We start from the raw sequence: 9,988 nt of genomic DNA on the forward strand, positions 1-9,988 counted from the left end.
ATATCTTGATGAGAGATTGTTTAATAATCAAATGCACATAACAACAGCAAGTTACAAGACATAATTTTAACAGACAGAAGCAATACATGCTAAAAAAGCAAACAACTGTAAGTCTATGTAAGAAATTGAAATAGAAATATTTGTAAACCTACATTCTCCAAAAGGCCTAAAACCAACTCTCTCTCTCTGAACCATCAGGATGTCTGATGTTCCCCACTCATAGAAATGTAGTTTCTTTAATTAGACTGCATTTTCAACCAAGGAATTGAGCTGGTGCAAAATCTAATTTTGTTGAGTTGGCTCAGAGTCTGGAATTATACATGCTCAGATGACACACTTGAATAGTCCATGTGATCTACAGTCCTGACCTGCAGAAAGATGGAGTTTTTAATTTAATGATTTTACAGCCCCAGGTCTCCCACACTTATCTGGATATGAACAGACCTTCACTCACCTCTTAGCAAGTTAGCAACATAAAGCAGACCAGACTGGCTCTTGGTGGGCAAGCTCCTTAAAAGAATTATTCTATTTGCTTTCCTTAGTAATCCACTAGTGTCAAACATCTGGGACTCATCATATGTGTTCTGATGACCATCATGAGTCTCAGATTCAAACTAACCTAGCAAATCTCTACGGGCCCAGTAGTTACTATACAATGTCAGATTAACTAAATAGATGGCAGTCTGAAATGCTGTGTTTTCAGCTTTCATTCATCCCATTTGGATGTACCAGTACCACAGGGTAAGTAACATCATTCTTTACATCTTCTATAGGATTTTGGTGTGTGACTGTCTAAGAAAGCTATCTTATAGCACAGCACTAGCTAGATCAGTTTGATCTAAAATATCAGTGCGTGGTAACACACCCAGCAGAAGCCATGACATACATATAATTTCCAAAATAAAAACTTAGGCAATTTCTTGGAAATTGAGTAATATTTAAAATTTTTAACTAAATTACGCAGAAAAAAGTGAACTAAGTGTTTTCTTAGTATATTATACGTGAAACTAATTTCAGTTGAGATTGGATCTAGATGCAGGAAAAAGAGAGAGTCTTTGGGTCTCCAAAATTCTGGTTTGGGAGCTGAAAGGCTAATGCAAACTTGGAGCCCTCTCCTACAAGATTTCGGTGGGATTTGGGGGTGTTCAGCTCCTCGTTTAACTGGAACCTGGAGCAGCAAAGATCTGAAAGGAAGAATCTATCATATTTAAGGTTCTGCACACCTGACATCCCTAAAAAGTGAAATTATTTACTGTGCTGATACTCCTCCTGGATGTCATTTGTGGGGGAATTTTCATGCATGCACATACAAATCTTGTTAGTTACCGTATTTCACGCACTTAGTTCCTAGGTCAGATTCTGAAGATTTGGAGTGCAACTTTATATTTCTCTACTAGTAACACACTATGGGCCAGATCTGCAAAGCCTTATACACCATAACTCTATTTTGATTTTAATGGGACTTACTCACATGAGTCAAGCTACTCAGTTATTTTTGCAGGATCAGGTCATATGACACACTGTCTAACAGGAGTCAAACACTGGCATTTCTTGCTAGGTGAAAGCGCTGCTAAGAAGGTAATTCAGCTGACTGCAAACACCAATGACCATGTTTGAGTCAGTCATCACTAATATGTTTAGGTTTTAGAAGGAAAAAACAAAACATTTTATGGTCAAACAGAAATGAAGTAAGCTGTCACTAAGACTTTCTAAAGGAGAATTTTATATAATTTATTCTTCTGTACACACAAATGGCTTGCTAGGATCTTATAACTCAACTCATTTCTTTCATGACCCATGGCAACCTTTGGATCAAAAGGATTACTCATGACTTGTAACTTACCTTGGCTAAATGTAAACACAGGGCTTTAGGTTAAGTAATCTAGGCCTTAATCAATAAAACATTTAAAGTGACCACAAAAGGAGGAGATATTGCCAAGGGAAGTTCTAAAGTCATGCTCTATAATATTAATGCCTGGTGCCAGAATTCTTGGATGGTCCCATTTCTGGCATTAAAAGGTGCAACAAAGATAGCCAACATCAAGGGGTTAGTGTGTATTTTATGCCTACAAGTACAGTCACATACAATTGAATAGTCTCCTGCCCCCTAATGGATCTATGTCTGTTTCTCTCCAAGAAGTCCAAGCAATTACCCCTGCATGGAGTATCATAATTAGGTGACCATAACCTCACATTTCATGAGCTTGTTTAGGTCTTGTGTTTTGTGGGCCAGATTTTCAGATGTGGCCACCTAAATCAAATATCTAAATCTCAAATTTAGATGGTTAGAGTAGAAAAAGGTTCGCAAAACCCCCATCTCATATGTGCAGTGGCCTATTCAAATATCCAATACTTGCTGAAGTGCCCACATTTTAAAATCAGGTCTTACATGCAAATCAGTCAGCTATGTGGGCTAGCGTTTGGGAAAATACAGACAATTAAAATTTAGTTCATTAAAAAGTTAGTTGGAAATATCCTGAATAAGCATGAGGATGTCAGAGACTGCAAGATGATTTCTCCTAACTCTGTGGAACCCTCTGTGTCATTAAAGGTTAAGTGCATAGGATTTGTTTGACCCATTTTGCTCACCTGTACAGCAGTTAGAATATCTTGCTTATAATATTGATCAAAATGGTATGCATTACACTGGGTAGTGGACTGAGCACAGGCCTGGGACCCAGGGTTCAAATTCCTGAATGTGACACTTGCAGCCTCTGGAGCTTTGGGCAAGTCCCCACCCTTTTACTTCTGTTTTCCCATTTGGGGCGAGGGATAGCTCAGTGGTCTGAGCATTGGCCTGCTTAAACCCAGGGTTGTGAGTTCAATCCTTGAGGGGGCCATTTTGGGATCCGGGGCAAAAATTGGGGATTGGACCTGCTTTGAGCAGGGGGTTGGACTAGATGACCTCCTGAGGTCCCTTCCAACCTTATATTCTATGATAGTGATACTGTGACGCATGACCAGAAAGGGTTAAGGATCCTGCAGGATAAATGACTCAAATTCAACCTTAAAGACATATTGGTAGATAATGTTTGTGTTTATAAATATTGGTAAAGGTCAACAATGTAATTAAACAGTCCCTGTCTATGCTGTATTCTGTTAATTCAGAGATCAAAAGGACATCTTAACATTTAAATGAACTGTAAACACAGAATATCACTGTATTCCTCTATCTTTGAAATGTATAGTAAGTCATCTGCGAATGGTGGAAAAACAGGCAATTGCCTTATGTTAATCTGTGTGGATAATTACCAGTGATGTTTAGGAAATGGGTCCACTTCCATGAGTGCCTATTGTTCACCTAAGGACTCTGAGCTGTCACAAGAGGGCCTGAAAATGTATAAAAGACCACTGGGTCCTGATCCTGTCAACTCAGATCTGCTTGAGGCTTCATGCAGGGGAAGCCTAAGCCATAAGGACTGAGATCCCAGTCCTGACTGGACCACCCTGAATATAAACATGGGACTATAACCTATGGACTGTTTCTGAAAGAACTCTTTGCAACTACAAAGCTCACCATCTCTGCTATATTAATTAGAGCATACGCTTTTGTGAGCTACAGCTCACTTCATCGGATGCATCCGATGAAGTGAGCTGTAGCTCACGAAAGCTTATGCTCTAATAAATTTGTTAGTCTCTAAGGTGCCACAAGTCCTCCTTTTCTTTTTACAGATACAGACTAACACAGCTACTACTCTGAAACCTGTCATCTCTGCTATGAATCTGAACCTCAAGAATCATATTCATGTCTGTATGTATACTGATCTTTTAACCAATGCTTTCTATTTTTTTTTAAATAAATTTTAGTTTAGTTAATAAAGAATTGGTTGTAAACATGTATTTGGGTAAGATCTGGAATATTCATTAACCAGGGAGGTAATGTGTCCGATCCTTTGGGATTGGTAGAATCTTTTTATATGATGAATAAGATTTTCAAGTAATCCTCATCATATTTGACTTGGGTGCAGAGGCAACTAGTGGGAGGGACACAAAGGGGGCACCAGCTAAAGGGGGGCACGTGACCTCCCCTTGTGACCTCCCCAGTGCCTCATCTCTGTCCCCCACATGACCCCCTCACGTGACTCCTTCGCTCCCCATGTGACCCCAAGTTGGGTGTCTGGGAACTGTGTTGTTGACTTTTGGGTAATCAGTGAGGTATTATAGAGGCTATTTTTTGCTGTCTTGGTAAATCTAAGTATTGGAATATCCACCAGCTTTGGGGATTGTCTGCCCCATTCTTTGCAGTTCACCCTAATTGAGTGACCTCACTTGGCTCCCCTGGGACCCAGTCACAGAAACCTACCTAGCTTCCTCTCCCAAAGGGGTATTGTGAGGATTAAGTGTAAGGATTAATTAATCAATATTTATTAATATGCTTTGCAGATGAGCAGTACAATATGCCAGATCATAAACTAGTGTAATTTGGCCTGACCCCATTCACCTCAGTTGAGGATCTGGGCCTAAAAGTGCTAAGCATCAAAAAATCCTGCATAGTTTACTCTGTGTGTGTGTGTGTTCACTGTTTGGACTTGATATTAAACAACCAAATGCTTTTTTAGATTTAGCAGGTTTATTGAAAAATTGATAACTAATCTAAAGAGTGATTTGATCCTACAAGAACCATTATTATCTATTTTTATTTTAGTATTATTATTTACTACTTCTACAGTGCTGTACATCTTCATGACACTTTACAGACCAATAAAAAGACTTCTGCTGGGATAAATCATTGACTTCACTGATTGTGATGTTGCTCCATTGACTTCACTGGAGTGAAGTTGATTTACATTAGCAGAGAGTCTGAACCAATGTACCTTCCCCCAAAATCTTGCAATCCAATTTATGAACACAAGGCATTTCAGCTATACTATATAAAATAGTTACAATTTCCCCTCTCCAAACTAGAAAGCCAAATTTGTGTCTGGCTTTTATTCTTGCTCAGTGTAATGGAAAGAACCAAATTAATGCCAGCATTAAAAACCCTTCTTTGGTGTGAATTATTTTATATAGTTCAGAGAGAAGGTGACATGATTTACATCAGTATATACAGTTAAATTGCTCTATAGTGTAAACCATTAGTGAAGAAGGAGGGAGGGCTTATGGGGGGGAGGAGACTGCACAGTTATGACAGAATAAAGAATTTCTGGAGATGCAAGGATATATAATTTTTCCATTGGAAGATAGTTGCATATGCTTCCTTCAGCAATTATAACTTTTCTCCGTGCACTGTTGACTATTCCCCACTTATTGTTATTATATGCCAGCAACTTTTGTACAAAGAAACTGGGCAGATTGTACTTAAATGGATTAATTATGTACCATATGGAGGCATGGGGTGGGGTGGTTTGTAGCTGACCGGTGTTCTCTGAATATTCTGCCTCCATAAAGCCTCAACTACAGAGTAAGGCTCTAAGGCTATTGTCACAGGGCTGAGGCTCAGCTGCACCCTGTACCAGACTCAGCCCACCTTCCCAGGTGAAGAGAATAAAGCCTAGGTAACATGGTAGAAGCATGTGACTTGGAGCCTGGCTTGCTGGGATATAAAGGGCAGCCTAAGCTCAGGGAGGAGATGAGAGAGAAGAGAGTCTCTCTTTAGTTCCCAGGTAGATGGCTTGGGAATTCAACCCTCTAGGGTGCAGGCTAAGAAGGTTGAAAGCCAGTCTGTGGAAGGAAAGCCCCAGCAGAAGGGGTTAGAAAGAGCTGCCTTAGCTCCCAGGCAGGGATCTGCAGAGAGCATATAGATGCCTGCAGGAGAAAGGGCATGGCTTATCTGCAGAACAGTTTCATTCTGAGAAATCAAACTCAGTCCCTGAAGAAAAAAGACTGAAATCCTGACGCTGTTGAGAGTAGGTGTTGATACACTGGCTGGTGAACTGGGCTGCTAGCTTACAGCTATAGATAGTCCTCTATCTCTGTATCCAGTTCTGATGTCTGCTCATGGAATTGAGGAGGGGAACAGTTCCAAAGGCAGCATATAATCATAGAATATCAGGGTTGGAAGGGACCTCAGGAGGTCATCTAGTCCAACCCCTGCTCAAAGCAGGACCAATCCCCAATTTTTGCCCCAGATCCCAAATGGCCCCCTCAAGGATTGAACTCACAACCCTGGGTTTAGCACGCTAATGCTCAAACCACAGAGCTATCCTTCCCCCCTATGCCTTCCTGCATCTTATTCTGAACTCAATATAGGACCCGGTCTTACAAAGCTTATTCACATACAGTCTCCTTGACTTGGGCAGGGCTACTCACTGATGATTGTGAGCAAAGATGATTGTATCAGTCCCATGGAATAGAAGAGAGGAGACCAGTTAGAGAGTGCTGAGTAAGCTCAAGAGAGTAGAGGAGCTGAGAGAAGGGAATATGTGTGGAATAAGCCCAGGTAACCCAGTATTTAAAAACATGCATGTGGTACGGTGTCACGCCTACTGGAGCATTTTCTTCTTCAGCGTTATAAGATGGAGACCATCTGGGGGGGGTTGGGATGCGTGTGTATCTTCATACAGCATGTAAGGAGCAGATACTGCCCTCTCTCTTTGGCACAGCCCATATTGACAATTGTGGCTTATTGACACAAGGTCATAAACGTGGCTGGGAGGTGGGGGACATCTGTTTTCTGCTACCATCATAGCGCTAATCCCAAGGACCCAATGAACTGGTGCAGCCACTGCTCCTCTGCGAGAGACACACCACGACCCAAACTCCTTAGCCAAGAGTTTCAAAGGATGGTTTTTGGTTTTTTGGAAAATCTTTATGACCATTCCTTTTTTTAAATCATTTTTGAAAATGGGTCATTTGTTTTGTAAGAGGTGTTTGAAGTCCTTGAATTTACCCGTTGGGCGTCTTTAACTCTCTGTTCTAATCTCCTAATAACCTGAACTTAAGTCCTCAGTAATTCACCTTGTTATGAAACAACATTTGAGAGATTATAAATTTTAGTCTGGATTAGACATACTTCAAATAGTCTCTTTATAATTGTGATGCAAATCTCTAATCTCCCAAAACATCTTTATAATAGTTTTGACAACCTGAATTAAGTCAGGTAATGTGGGAGGGGAGGATTTTAAGAGTGACCAAGGAAGCAAAGGTTCTGTTTTTTAAATAATTGTAAAGTTCCTGTAGTTTTAATCCCCCAGGGTTGAAGAGATTGACGGGTGAACAGGGAAGCCTGAATGACAAATACAGAATTGGGCCCTGATTCTGACATATATCCCTATCCAGAATCACAGGCTGAAGTTCCATTGGAGTCAATTGACCTTAAACAGGGGCTTGAAGTTAAGCATGTGCTTAAGCAGTTCCTGATCAGGACCTTAAAACATAAATGACATGTACTCTTGACTTAATGAAGATACGCTGATTATTTTGACCTCTCTATACATATTTTTAGCAGCTCTGAACCTCCCTCAGTCTCCAGTGATGTTAGTGGGGATTGCAAATAGTGTATGAGCAAGGGAGTGGAGAATGCACTAGACTGCTCATTAGTCAATTTTTTTCCTACATTACCAGAGTCTCCTGTCCCTTCACTTCTGCCCTCCTCCCCCCTTCAAGTCAGCCCTGTCGAAAAATCCATACATGTCTAGGGACAGAATGCAGATTGGGATTTAAAAGCAAGATGATTTAAGCAGCTCTCAACAACAGAAATATTCCAAGTACATAGGAGTGCTAACAGCCATATGTAGGGGGCAGAACTGCCTCTAGAAGAGGATAAAGCCTCTATCCATTATATTTGACTGCTTTTTTGTTTACTCAATTGTTTTTAATGAAGCTCACTTGGTCAAGGGAGCCTGCCAAATTTGGAGAATAAAAAAATAAATAAAAACTCAATAGCCCTCCAAACCTTTTCTCACCAGTTGAATTTATACAGCTCTAAAACACAAATATTTCTCCATGGGCTTGCAATGCTTCCTCCTAAACCCGCTTGCAAGAATTTATTATCCCTATGTGCAAATCTTTGAAACCATGATCGTACGGTAATAATTTCTAAGCAGTGAAATTCATGAGAGGCTGTAATGTAATGCTGAGTCTATCCTATTATGGTTTTAATTGGAACATAGATTTTATGTGTTATTAGATTAATGTTACTGTCTCTCTTTATGCTTAATGCCATATGAATAGCTAAAGCCCCCTAATGACTGTGTAATTTATTGTCCCTATAGTTATGGCATTAAACTACAAGTCACCTAATACTTGCAAACATTGTAAACTCCAATTACAGCTACCCCAATGATCCTTCTGTCAACTGAGCTAAAAATGACTGAATGATAAGGTTAAGTACTGAGTCACCTAACACAGTTATCTAGAGCTCAGCACCTCAGCACAGAAAAATGCCCAATAAAGTATGGTTAAATATTTTTACTTTGTTATCAAATAGAAGTATAGCAAATAAAACAAGCTTCCAGAATGCTGTTGATCATTCTGATTTTACCAGTCTTTTGTGTATTTGTCAGGCTTGTCCTCATCTACTGCTAATAGTAAGTCACTGATTCTCAAAAACTGAACAGATTTTCATGGCATACAGGACCAGATTTTGGCCTCACACACACACACAAGTAGATGGGAGCTGTGTGAAGACAGAATCTGGCCCACAGACATCTGAAAATGCACCTTGCTGGATAACTAGATGATTCAGGAGATTTTGGAACATGATAGAGAGCCTTTCACCTTCAAAGCACTGGTTCATATGTAGTACAGGCCAATGGCATGGGAAACTTTTTACAGCTGTTTGATGGCCTTTGTAAATTCAGTTTCTGAGCTGCATTAGACCAGGCACTAAAGTAGACAGGCATCTACATCAGAATTAGCATCCTTAATAAGCGGCAAAGAGTCCTGTGGCACCTTATAGACTAACAGACATATTGGAGCATGAGCTTTCCTTAATAACAATCTCAGCAAGAAGCCAACTATTCAACTGGCACAGAGAATTATCTGCTGTTACAAAGCTGCTGCATTACACCAGTGCTGCATATATTACATGGATAAAGAGAAGCCAGTAAAAGACACCATATTATCCGCTAAGCCATGGAGGCCTCTATGAATACTCTCTTAACAGCTCCTGTGTCAAGGCCATCTGTATACCCAGGGCCTATATACTCTATTGCAAAGGCAGACAAGTGAGGATTTCTGTTGTGGTATGCAAAGAATTATATATATATATATATATATGGACTTCTCCCAATCCTGATCATAAGAGGTGCCAGAAGACACAGCAGAAAGAGGCACAACTGTCTCCTCAACAATTTTTTCCTAAGAAGCGATCAGACACAGGGATGAGACTGTCAGTGTCAAGAGATGGTTCTTTAAGCGAGCATCTACCCTTCCCCAAGAGAGGCATTGAAAACCTACTCCAACGGCAGCTCCAATCCTTATCTCCTCAGTTGCTTTGTCAGCCAGGAAGGACATGGATTTCATTTGCAGATCATAGCCCACAGACACTTCAATCCAACAACAAGCAACACCAGAACAAACTTCAGCAGAGTCCCCCTGTAAGATTCTTACACTACAGATGCAAACAACTTGATCTGGGTTTGAGTAATTTTATCTGCAAAATCATTTTAAAACTCCCCACTATGAGAAATGCTCCATTTTGTTGCTGCATTCAAACAACCAAGAATAGCTGGGTTAATCACCATTAGGAACAGTTCCACTGATTGGAATTTTGCAGAGTTGTTCTTTCATAGCCATGGCATGAGCTTTATAAAATTCTATATTCTACAACTTGGCAGAGCTGGAATGAAATTTCCAAGAATGACTGTAAATCCCGGCTAATGCTATTAGCACCTACCAGAAATAGAAGGCAAAATAAAAAGTGACTCGAATAGATAGCAATCAAACACCTCGGGATAGTCTCTCATAGCTTATTTTGGTAGCCTAAACAAAACACCATTTTTAAAAGGCTTTAGGAGGCTCCAGAGTGCCCTTGGCTTCTTCACAAGAAACTCTCTCAAGCACCTCGTAAATGAAGCTATAAAAGATATTCTTGAAAATCATTAAC

The sequence above is a fragment of the Lepidochelys kempii genome, chromosome 8 (genome assembly GCF_965140265.1).
Source record: "Lepidochelys kempii isolate rLepKem1 chromosome 8, rLepKem1.hap2, whole genome shotgun sequence".
Classification (NCBI taxonomy): domain Eukaryota; kingdom Metazoa; phylum Chordata; order Testudines; family Cheloniidae; genus Lepidochelys; species Lepidochelys kempii.